This window comes from Anolis carolinensis, chromosome 3, assembly GCF_035594765.1.
Source record: "Anolis carolinensis isolate JA03-04 chromosome 3, rAnoCar3.1.pri, whole genome shotgun sequence".
Taxonomy (NCBI): Eukaryota; Metazoa; Chordata; class Lepidosauria; order Squamata; family Dactyloidae; genus Anolis; species Anolis carolinensis.
In genome coordinates, this window is record NC_085843.1 from 199,887,963 (window position 1) to 199,900,483 (window position 12,521).

A 12,521-nucleotide genomic window follows, 5' to 3' on the forward strand; every position below is an offset into this window, starting at 1 on the left:
AAATAGTCATATTTGCCAAAGGTTTGCCACATGCCCTCATAAAAAATGCTTGTAGAAAATGTCTGGCTTTTAAAACATCTTATAGGGGTTGTATTTGTTGTTTATACCAGTTTTGTAGCAATCGTTCACTTTCTGATCCCCTGCCCACTTTCTCCACCACCTCCACCAAAGCCTTCTCTCCCTAACAATACAAATACATTTTAAACTAGGCATTACAAACATTGTTTATTGCATGTGGCTGTGCTTATTGATAGGCATTCAACATATGTTCTTTCATTTAGAAACAGACTGAGCCAAATACAGATAAACTAAGCTGCATTGGGTTATAGTTCAGAACGTTTAAAGGCCAGCTTTTGTTATTCATTGGCCATTGTACTTAAATCACTCGCTTCAGAACAGTTCCTATGTGAGAATATGCCAACAAAAACAATGCACGGATTTGGTCACTGTTGAAGATTTCATATAGTAATATTTGGCAGGCAGATGTTTTGCTTTTAACTGTCTGAAACCATCGTGCCAGAATTCCCCCTCAGTTCCCAATCCATAGGTCGAATTTGATATATGGACAACACAGATCTATTTCACACAAATGCAAATGTCTGCTTATGACAGACGTGCTTTTTGACAAATATATATACTCTGTGTGTGTGTGTGTGTGTGTATAATCAGCTTTCATTTTTTGTAAAACCATACAGAAAATAGTGGGTGCCAAATATTCCATTACTTTCCAATAGAACAAGTTCAATGAAGATCCTTCCTCCGCCACCACCAATTTCTGATTCTGCAGAACGAAAGGCTGATATAGTCAGAACAGAGAGGCATTTTTCAATCTCATTTTTAAAATAGCAGCTCTTTTTCAGACATGATAATTGAAGCTATTTAGAATTACAAAAGTCACCCCTCATGACATTTTCCTGTGCAAGATTTTCTCCAAACTGCTATTTGCACCACAAAACAAAACATACATGTACCATATGGTTTCGCATATATGAGTACTTTGCCCTACAAGGCAACAACACCTTCAGGGATGAAGGTTATTTTTTAGAAAAAGAGGTACAAATTAAGATTTGATCTCTGCTGTACCAAATCACCATTGTGGCTGCACTGTTTTGCTACTTTTGCTCTCAAAGGAAGTGATGGTTAATGTTAGCAATTTTCTTCCCATTACGAGAAAGTATTTGGAAACTATTGTATGTAGATTTAGATAACTATTTGCAGTTTGGGATATTTTCTATACACAATTTGCATGTGATATTTTTGCTAACAGCATTTTACATTACATTAAAGAGTCTCCTGCACAGAAAATGGTGTTTCAGTGCAAAAACGTTATTTTCTACACAGAAAATGCTGCTTCCTCTACAGTAAATGCTGGAGGTTTTACACAAAAATCAATGTGTGGATAAGTCCTGAACTGCAAAGATTCTCATCAGGTTTCTCCTTGCGGGGTTTCTTGTTACTAAAGATTCATGGTATTTGACCATTTTTCAGATATTATGAATATTCTTTCCATCCATCATACCACACTGCCATTCAGGTTGGCAGAATACTGGTTTTAGATGTTTTAGAAGTAATAGTAGGCAAGCAATTTTTTTGATTTTGACATGTACTTTGTCATTAAGTAATATAACAAAATACTAAATTGATCAACAAACCTACTATCAAGATTTTGAATAGTATGTTCTATGTGATAGTATAGTCCAAGGAAGCCATAAAATGTGTTAGAGCAGGGGTCCCCAAACTAAGGCCCAGGGGCCACATGCGGCCCATCGAAGCCCCTTATCCAAAGCCCATGATGGCAGTTCCCTCCTCCTCCGCCTTTCTCATCTCCTCTCTCACCTGTTGTGTGCCTTCCAAAGCTTTGCTTGTTTATAATGATATTTTAATTATTATTTAATTAATAATTTACTAAGGAGTGCTTTGCCAGTGCTTTTGGTGCACAAAGGCAAAAGGGGGTAGGACTAAATGGCCCAAGGGGTCTTTTCCAATCCTCTTTGTTATTATTATTATTATTAATTATTATTATTGGCATAAAGACACAGTATAACACAGCAAATGATATATATATATATATATATATATATATATATATATATGCTGGATTTCGTATCACAAAATCATAAGTTGAACATTTCCCTGGCGTTTAGGACTGTGTGATGTATGATGATGATTATTATTATTATTAACAACATTGAGGCTGGGTGGCCATCTGTCAGGGGGTACTTTGCTTGTGCTTTTGGTGCACAAAGGTAGAAGGGGGTTGGACAAGACGGCCCAAGGTGTCTCTTCCAACCCTCTTTATTATTTTTATTATGATTATGATTATGATTAACATTGAGGCTGTATTTCTTCCTGTTTGTTTGTTTTTTACTTCAAAATAAGAGATGTGCAGTGTGCATAGGAATTTCTTTATAGAGTTTTTTTTTTCAACTATAGTCCGGCCGTCCAACGGTCTGAGGGACCGTGAACTGGCCCCCTGTTTAAAAAGTTTGGGGACCCCTGTGTTAGAGCATCATGGTCTGGGATTGATAAGAGTACTGCTAAGAGATGATAAACTGTATTGATATAACATGTTGATTCTGAATGTCCCTTGACAGCATTCCATTCCTTTTTTTTTCCTTTGATGTTAGGGCACATCTACACTGACTCATTATCCCAAAGGGGAAGGGAAATCAACTTCATGGTTGCAGGACACACAGAGCTAATTCATGTTAACACGGCCTTGAACCGTGTTAACAAAAGTCGCAGGTTGCTCTGAATTCTTCCTGAGAAACTGCTACTAGTATTTACATGTTGGGCTGCATTCCCTGGGCTCAAGAAGCCTAGAGACATGGGAGGGCACTCACTATCCCTCTCCCATTCTTACCATAGTATGGCCAGCTTATGTCTAATGCTTCTTGCCTGGAGTGACATCAGCTGGGGTGCCTGGGCAAGTGTAGAAGTGAAGATTTATTCAGCAGTCCCCTGTGCAATTGTAAAAGCATTCCCAAAAGAAATCTGCCTCTTTTCTTCATTAGTAGACATTGGGCTGAGACATTTTTCAGCTGGTACATATGTGGATTTGCAATTACAAAATACATTTGAATCTAATGTTGCAGTAAAAAAGCTCACTTAAATCTATGAACCCTATGGATTTTCCTCGTATCTCTTGTTTATTCTGTCATGTATATTATTATGTCATGTATATATTACTCCCACTTCTTGTGGGTTCAGTGAGTGAAAATGAAAAGAACTGTTCCCAACCAAGGGATTCCTACATCTGCAAGAAAATGAAAATAAATTAGAGCCAAAGATTGTAGTTAGCCAAAACATATTCCAAACCAAGACAGTTCAGTCAGGATTGAACATGATCAACTGGGAAAAAGGAAGAAAGAACCAAAAGCTGCTATAGTTGGCTGTCTGAGATGCTGAACAATTTGGTGCATGTATCACTTATTAATCTCAATAATCTCCTTGTACTTTATAGCCATGTAGTTGATGTGGAGATTTGTACTCTTGCTATTGTATTGCCATGACAAGAATAAATGGTTTTATAATGTGAGACATATGAAAGAATAAGTGATAGTTCCATCAATTGGTCTGTATGCAGGGATGCTATTGAGTTGATGTAAAGGTGTCAGATTAGAGATTGCATATAGTTCAAGGATATTATCGATAGCATTTGTTTTTTTTTTGTTTTTTTTAAATATATATATTTTTATTGAAGTTTTACCTTATAAGATAGCATTTGTTGTACAAGTAAGTTACTATCCAGGGCAGGTAATGTACTGGCTAACTGCAATTCAGTAACATAAGTTTTCAGCAGATTCAGGTAGCTTTACTTTAACCCCCCCCCCCCCCTTCAAAAAAAAGTTGATCACAGCGCATCATTTTTGTCAAGACTGGACACTTTAAGTTCCACTGTGCATTTAAAATAAAAAGCAATTCAAATGTTTTCCTTCTACTGCCAACAACCCAAAATATGCTGCCTTTCCAGGGCTTCTCTCTCACCCTTTTACGGCAGCTTGCAGCTTACTTTCCTCCGCACATATTTTTTCATTATTCCAAGCTACAAATGATAAACCATCCCTTTTCCTAACATCATCCTATTAACACATCCTATTAACTGGAATTGCAAACTATATATGAAAGCATGGTAAAGAAGCATGTCAGGGCCTATGCTTATCCAAAGTCTAGCTTCTAGGGAAACTGCTTGTGCAATAGTGTAATCCTTTGCAACTGTACTAGTGGAGATTTTCACTCTGCTAGTGTTATGTTGATCTCTGTTTGATGTGTTTATGGGCATTGAATGTTTGCCCTATGTGTTTATAATGTGATCTGCCCTGAGTCCCCTTCGGGGTGAGAAGGGCGGAATATAAATACTGTAAATAAATAAATAAATTTAAACCAAAGTGTATTCTGGTTCTATGCACCTTATTGCATTAAAGTTCATTTGCACATCCTATGTGGCTAAGTTAAGTCTTCAATATATATGATGCTTTAGAGCAGTGACTCTTCTGCCTTACCCTAAATTCTTCAAGGACACATTGCATACACTATGTCTTTTATTGTTTTTCCAAAAAAGCTACCACCAAGGCACTCCACATAAAGTGTGGTTAACACCAATTAAGTACTACAGATATTGTAATCACTGTCCTGGGTACCATAATGTTATAGATTTCACTACTACCTTTTGTTTCAGTCTGTAGCAGCCTCCTATCTTTCTTATATTACCAAACTTTACCCCAATCGGTATGTCCCTCTAGGATTATATTTTTTGATTTTATAATGTGTTCACAATATTTTAACATATCTAAAAAAAATCCTGAACAAAGAGCTAACAGATGTTGATTTCCTCACTTAAGCACACATATTTTAGGGCATTATTTCTCTCTGATTTCCTCCCAAGACACCTTCTGCCGACCTCCCTCTCTCCCTGCCTTCCCTTCTGTTCTATACAATATTCTTCAAGATGTGGCCAGACACAGCTAATCATGTAGGATACAAACCAACAAAATAGACCACAGCTCTATGAAATTTCCTCTTTGACCTCAACACCTCCACTTGCAATATGAAAAACAAGATGTGGGTTTTTTTTCCTCTCTGCCTGACCTGGTGTGTTATGTTTTCATCATTCTTAAAAGAAAAGCTTCAAAATAAAATTAATAAGTTTATAGATATTTCCATGCATAAACATGCCATTAATGACATCTGGACTTTAAAAGACCACACCAGAAGGTTATTAACTGCCTGACTTATAGGGATGGGTGAGAATTTTGTTTTGGTTCATTTTTGATTACAGTCTACCAAACCGCACACGTTTCTTGGGATTTTAAAGCACAATAATGAAAGAAACTAAAATTTGTTGATCCAAGCCTTTGGGTATGTATCTCTTCATGTCTGGCTATGGATTCTTGTGTGGTTAAACTTTAATAATCATGCTGAATTACAGCTACCACCTCTTTTTACTAAAAGGCTCTTCATTTTATACATACATGGAGAAAGATGTGTATTGATAATCTTTGTGCAATACCGCACATCCTGGTGTAACTAATGGATGTTAGCCAGTTTGTACCTTTTGAATTTTCCCATGAGAAATGGCTCTATGAATTAGTGGGACTATCTGCCTTGAATACTAGGATTCCTTATACACTTGCTTTCTCAAAATATGTTTGAGTTGACAAGTATGTCTATGGAGCACACTTAACATTAACAATTGGAACATAGGAATCTGTTTCTTACTCATTTGTCCATCAGTTTCAGCATTGTCTATGCTGACTGGTGACAGAAGGATTTCAGTTAGAAGTTCCATCCCCATTCCTTGGAAGAAATACCAAAGATTGAGCCAGATGTGTTTTATCACCAGGTGTGTACAATTAACTACATTAAGGAGATGGAATGTAAGTTGACACTCCTGGAATCACATGTACATCTGATTGTCATACTATTGCAATGTCTTTTATATATATATATACACACACACACACACACACACACACACACATCTTTGCTTCTGCAACTTTCAACTGAGTGCAGATTTCATATCCCTAAGCCTATATATATACAGTAGAGTCTCACTTATCCAACATAAACGGGCCAGCAGAACGTTTGATAAGTGGATATGTTGGATAATAGGGAGGGATTAAGGAAAAGCCTATTAAACATCAAATTAGGTTATGATTTTACAAATTAAGCACCAAAACATCATGTTATACAACAAATTTGACAGAAAAAGTAGTTCAATACGAAATAATTCTATGTAGTAATTACTATATTTACGAATTTAGCACCAAAATATCAGGATTTATTGAAAACATTGACTACAAAAATGCGTTGGATAATCCAGAATGTTGGCGAGTGTTGGATAAGTGAGACTCTACTGTATATATATATACAGTAGAGTCTCACTTATCCAAGCCTCGCTTATCCAAGCCTCTGGATAATCCAAGCCATTTTTGTAGTCAATGTTTTCAATATATCGTGATATTTTGGTGCTAAAGTCATAAATACAGTAATTACAACATAACATTACTGCGTATTGAACTACTTTTTCTTTCAAATTTGTTGTATAACATGACGTTTTGGTGCTTAATTTGTAAAACCATAACCTAATTTGATGTTTAACAGACTTTTCCTTAATCCCTCCTTTTTATCCAACATATTCGCTTATCCAAGCTTCTGCTGGCCCGTTTAGCTTGGATAAGTGAGACTCTACTGTGTGTGTGTATATATATATATATATATCTATATATATAAAAGAGTGATGGCATCACGGCGACCCACAAAACAACAAAACTACAAGCCGCCCAACCTCGAAATTTGACAACACAACCCATCATCCACGCCTCTAGGTTGATACAACAAAAAGCAAAGAAAAATAAAGTCCTAATTAGAGGGAGAGAAATAATTGTTTTTATCCAATTGCTGCCACTTAGAAGGCTAAGCTCTGCCCACTTGGTCTCCTAGCCACCCACTGAGCCCAGTGTTAATAAAAGAATAAAAAATAAAATAAATACAAATAATACAATAAAAAAATAAAAAACACTAAAATAATTAAAAACACTAAAATTAATACAATAAAATACTATAATAATAAAACTAAAAATAATACAACAAAATAATAAAATATAATAAATAAAAAAGATAAGTTACAATAAAATTAATTTAAAAAATACAAATGACGTCAAATAAAAATTCCACAACAACTTTTAACCAATACCACCACCACTTTGCCACAGCAACGCGTGGCCGGGCACAGCTAGTATATATATATATAGGTAATGAAATTTCGGCCTAGGACAAAACAACAAAACTACACATCCCAGAAACACTAAACTTGGCAGCACAACCCCTCATCCATGCCTCTACGTTCATACAACAAAAAGAAAAGAAAAATAAAGTCCTAATTAGAGGGAGAGGAATAATTGTTTTTATCCAATTGCTGCCAGTTAGAAGGCTAAGCAACGCCCACTTGGTCTCCTAGCAACCTACTCAGCCCAACAGATGGCCACCCAGCCTCATAATAATAATAATAATAATAATAATAATAATAATAATAATAATAATAATAATCCTAAGGTTAGCAGATACCCCTAAGGATCATACAGTTCAGCTTCTTTATATCATGCAGGAGGACACAATCCAACCACTCCTCACAGATGGCCATCCAATATCTGCACAATAATAATACACATCGAATCATAGCATCAGACAGTTAGGAGACACCCCTAAAGGCCATCCAGTCCAACCCAATTCTGCCATGCAGGACACAATCCAAGCACTTCCAACAGATGGCCACCCAGCCTCTCAATACTAATACTAATACTACTACTAATAATAATAATAACAACATCATCATACAATCCTAAGGTTTGGAGTGACCCCTAAGGATCGTCCAGATCAATATCCTTCTACCATGCAGGAGGACACAATCCAAGCACTCCTGACAGATGGCCATCCAGCCTCAACAAGTTCTCACCAACACCACCAGACAACGCCACAGCAACGCGTGGCTGGGCACAGCTCGTATCTATATATATAAAAGGGTAATGAAATTTTGGCCTAGGACAAAACAACAAAACTAAACATCCCAGAAACACTAAACTTGGCAGCACAACCCCCCATCCATGCCTCTCCATTCATACAACAAACAGCTCCAGCTACTCCAGAAAACAGCCAGGCTTTGAGACTGCAAGGCTATTCACTGCTATTCCACCTGGCCAACAAAGGATTCCCATAAGCCACAGCAACGCGTGGCCAGGCAAAGCTAGTATATATATATAATGCCATTGGAAGAGATGGCACAGAGCTTGAAAGCTTGGTGCCATTAGGAGACTTTACCTGTCCTGCCCAGCAAATCCAATGAAATTGTTCTAATTCTAAACCCATCCCCTGTTCGGATATCAGCCAGCACGCCAACACATTAAATCAAGAAATAGCTTTCTAAGATCTACAGAGATATTCGCAGGAACACCTTAGCAAGCGAGAGTTCAAAAGAGGCAAGCTAAAACCCGGAACCTTAATCAGTGGCTGATGCCCAATGAGAGACTCCCCCCTGGGCACACAGAAGACTAGGCAATTTGGAAGGTGCTGAACAGACTGTTCTCTGGCACCACGAGATGCAGAGCCAACCTTAAAGAAATGGGGCTACAAAGTGGAGTCCGCAACATGCGACTGTGGAGAAGAGCAAACCACAGACTACCTACTGCAATGCATGCTGAGCCCTGCAACATTCACAATGGAGGACCTTCTAACAGCAACACCACAAGTGGTCAGCTACTGGGCAAAAGACATTTAGTATTAATGCCAAGTTTTTTTTTCCTTAAAAAATCTCTATGTTTGCAAATCCATTACAACTTGTACCCTTGGTTCGCTTCTGACACGAGAAAGAAAAAGAAATTCTAAACCAGTGTCAAATGTGAATAATCGATTGGATATAGACAAACAAACTGATCTTAATCCAGGTAACACTTAGGTGCTGATCCATTGAAAAGCAAGCCATGGAATAAAATAAATTCAACATGCACTGAATGGAACTACATTCCCATTGAAGACTCAGGTTCACAGTTTTGGTGTGCTCTAGGGCATAGTAATATACTGTGTAACCAGCATTTGGCAAAGACCATTAATATATTTGCACAATTAAATTGGTGTACCAACTTTGCTAGTTACTCAAGAAGTCTCTGTTATCTTTAGTGGCAAATGACCTAGTTAACTCCTGCTTTGATTAATGTCTGCTACATGTAGCTGCCACTGAAGTTGTAAATCAGAGGTCCCCAAACTTTTTAAGCAGAGGGCCGGACCACAATCCTTCAGACTGTTGAGGGGCCGAATTATCATTTGAAAAAAAAATACAAATAAATTCCTATGCATACTGCACATGTCTTATTTGTAGTGCAACAACAACAACAACAAAAGAAAATACAATATTTAAAAATGAAAACAATTTTAACCAACATAAACCTATTAGGATTTCAGTGGAAAGTGTGGGCCTGCTACTGGCCAATGAGATAGTCAAGTTAATTAGGATTGTTGTTGTTGTTGTTGTGTGCCTTCAAGTCATGTCAGACTTTGGCCGAGCCTAAGTCTAAAATTATTTATTTACTGCATTTATTTACTACATTTATATCCCACCCTTCTCACCCCGAAGGGGACTCAGAGCAGCTGTATATACATACAATATATTATATTATTAGCATAACACAATATTAGCATTATATATTACTATATTGAACTATACCACTATACTATTATATATGTAATATATAACATATAATTAATATTATCATATGGTATTACTATTAGTATTATATTGTATAACATAAGATTATTATCAATATTATATATATATATATATATATATATATATATATATATATACACACACACACACACACAATATATTATATTATTAAAACTGATATAAAATATTATATTATAAAACTGAGGACGGGGGCCAGGTAAATGACCTTGGAGGGCCGCATCCGGCCCCCGGGCCTTAGTTTGGGGACCCCTGTTGTAAATGATCCAAAATGTTGCAGCTCGAATGTTAACTGGAGTCAATTATAGCAAGCATATCATAAAGTTATGGAATCACAGAATTGCAAGAAACTACAATGACCATCCAGCTCAACACCCTGCCATGAAGGAACACAGTCAAAACAATCCTGACATAACCATCTCACCTTGAGACACCCTTGTTATACAACTTCACTGTAGACCATTTAAAATGCTGGTTGTGATTTATAAAGCTCCCATACAGTTTAGGACTAGGTCACTGAAGTATTGTGTCCCACCATATGGACTTTCTGAATTCTGAAACTTTGGTGTGAAACTGGTGTGAAGAGGGAACTTTTGGTGGCCAGGTACATTTTCTTTAACTTTTAGGGGTAAATTTGGGTCTTGGGGGAGGTGGTGGGTGCCATTGCACATTTTTAATTTCCAGGAGCCCAAAAAGTGCAAGATGGCAATGAGGATTCACCCCCATGTAATTCCAGGACCACCCAGAAATCAGTCACCACAGACCCAATACTCCATTAGACCTAGATCGGGAAGTCCCCAATCTAATTAATTTGGAACAAACCAGGCAAACCTTGGTTTGTTCCAAATTACTGTATATATATACTCGAGTATAAGCCTAGTTTTTCAGCCCTCTTTTTAAGATTGAAAAAGCCCCCCTAGGCTTATACTTGGGTGAGGGTCCTGGTTGGCTTATATTTGGGTCAGCTTATACTCGAGAATATATGGTACATTTATTATTTTTCTCTATTGTTGTTGCTACTATGACATTTATTTTACTCTATTTTTATTATTATTAATACATTTATTATTTCACTCTGATCTTATTATTATTATTGCATGTATTATTTTACTCTTTATTATTATTACATGTATTATTTTACTCTATTATTATTTAAAAATACATAAGCACATTTACATTAAAGAAGATGAGAATAATGATTTGATCAGAGTTGGACAGTCTTATCTTAAATTTGAGCTTTATATAAGTATTCAAAAACATTTAACCTACTGATGCCTCAATTAATGTAAGTTTATTGGTATCTATTTTCCCACCATCGGCTTATACTGGGGTCAATGTTTTCCCAGTACTTTTGTGGTAAAATTAGATGTCTCGGCTTATATTCGGGTTGGCTTATACTCGAGTATATAAGGTAATCTGTTTTTACCGGAGGTGTTGTTTGGGCACCTCCAGTAAAAACTGAGACAGGTCCAAGGATAGGGCTTTTCTGGTTGTGCCCTACTTGGGGGGGGGGGGGGTGTCTCTGAAAGGGTCTTTAAATCCAGCAAGTTTTTCTTTTGCTAAGCTTCAACTTGATTTTGGCTGCTTTTGAACTAGCTTGCTTCCATGTATCTATTTCATGTTTTTACTATAACTGTTTAATATATTTTATTGTTCACTGCCCTGAGTCCCATTTTTTATAGGAGAGAAAGGAGGTTATAAATCTAATCAATCAGCCAATAAACCCATAGGATTGGGAAGTGGAAACAAAAAATAAAGTAAGAGACAAGATTTTTCCTAAAAGACAATTTGATCCACAGAAGTCATACATTGCTTGTGAGAAAGTCAATGACAGATGCAAAGGAAAGAGTGTCCACATTCCTGCCTCTTCCCTGCCCTTGTGTATCCTATTAGGGGCACAGATGACAAATGAAAAGATATAGTGCGGGGCATAATGGCTGGGACAGAGGCAAGTCTGGTGCCTTGGTTTCGTTCTCCTTGTATCCATAACTTCCCTCCTCATGTGTAATGTGAATAGGACTTCCAGATTAGAAGCATGAATTTGCTGTATCATATGAACTGCCTTTAATACAAGTAAGGAAATTACATAAGCAAGTGATAATAATTCCCTTTCTTTATCACATATATGCACACATCTTTATAACATAGCCAGACCCCCACGACAACACAACAAAACTAACAGCAGCTTCTACTAACGAAAAAAAAAATACCTATAGTAAAAAAACCCTCTTATATTGGGTAAATCAATGCATAGGCAGTCCTTGAGTTACAAACATCCAACTTACAAACAACTCATGGTTAAGAACGGGGCTGAAACAAAAGGAAGTGAGAGAAGGAAAATTCACTTCTATAAGAGTTAACATGGGGGGGGGGGAGTGTCTCCACTGAAGCTTTATCGGCAATCCTTATTTCCACAAGCCACCTTTTTCAAAATGCAATCTCATACGGACAGAAAGTGAGGTGAAATATTCTGATTAGCAGCATAGGCAGCAAAACAAATGCCACAGGAGCATTAGTCCTTCCTTATGCTATCCAACGTGTGTGTGTGTGTGTGTGTGTGTAAGCCAGTTAGTGTGGTAACATTTATACCAGCAGGTAAAGAGAATCTGCGAAGTAATTATATTCAAATATTTTCTTCTTTGGAGTTACTCTTTAAAAATATACTTGTTCTGACTTACATACAAATTCAATTCAAGAACAAACCTACAGAACCTATTTTGTTTGTAACTTGGGGACTGCCTGCAGTGGCATTGTATTGGGCCATAGTTTCCAACCAAAGAAAAGT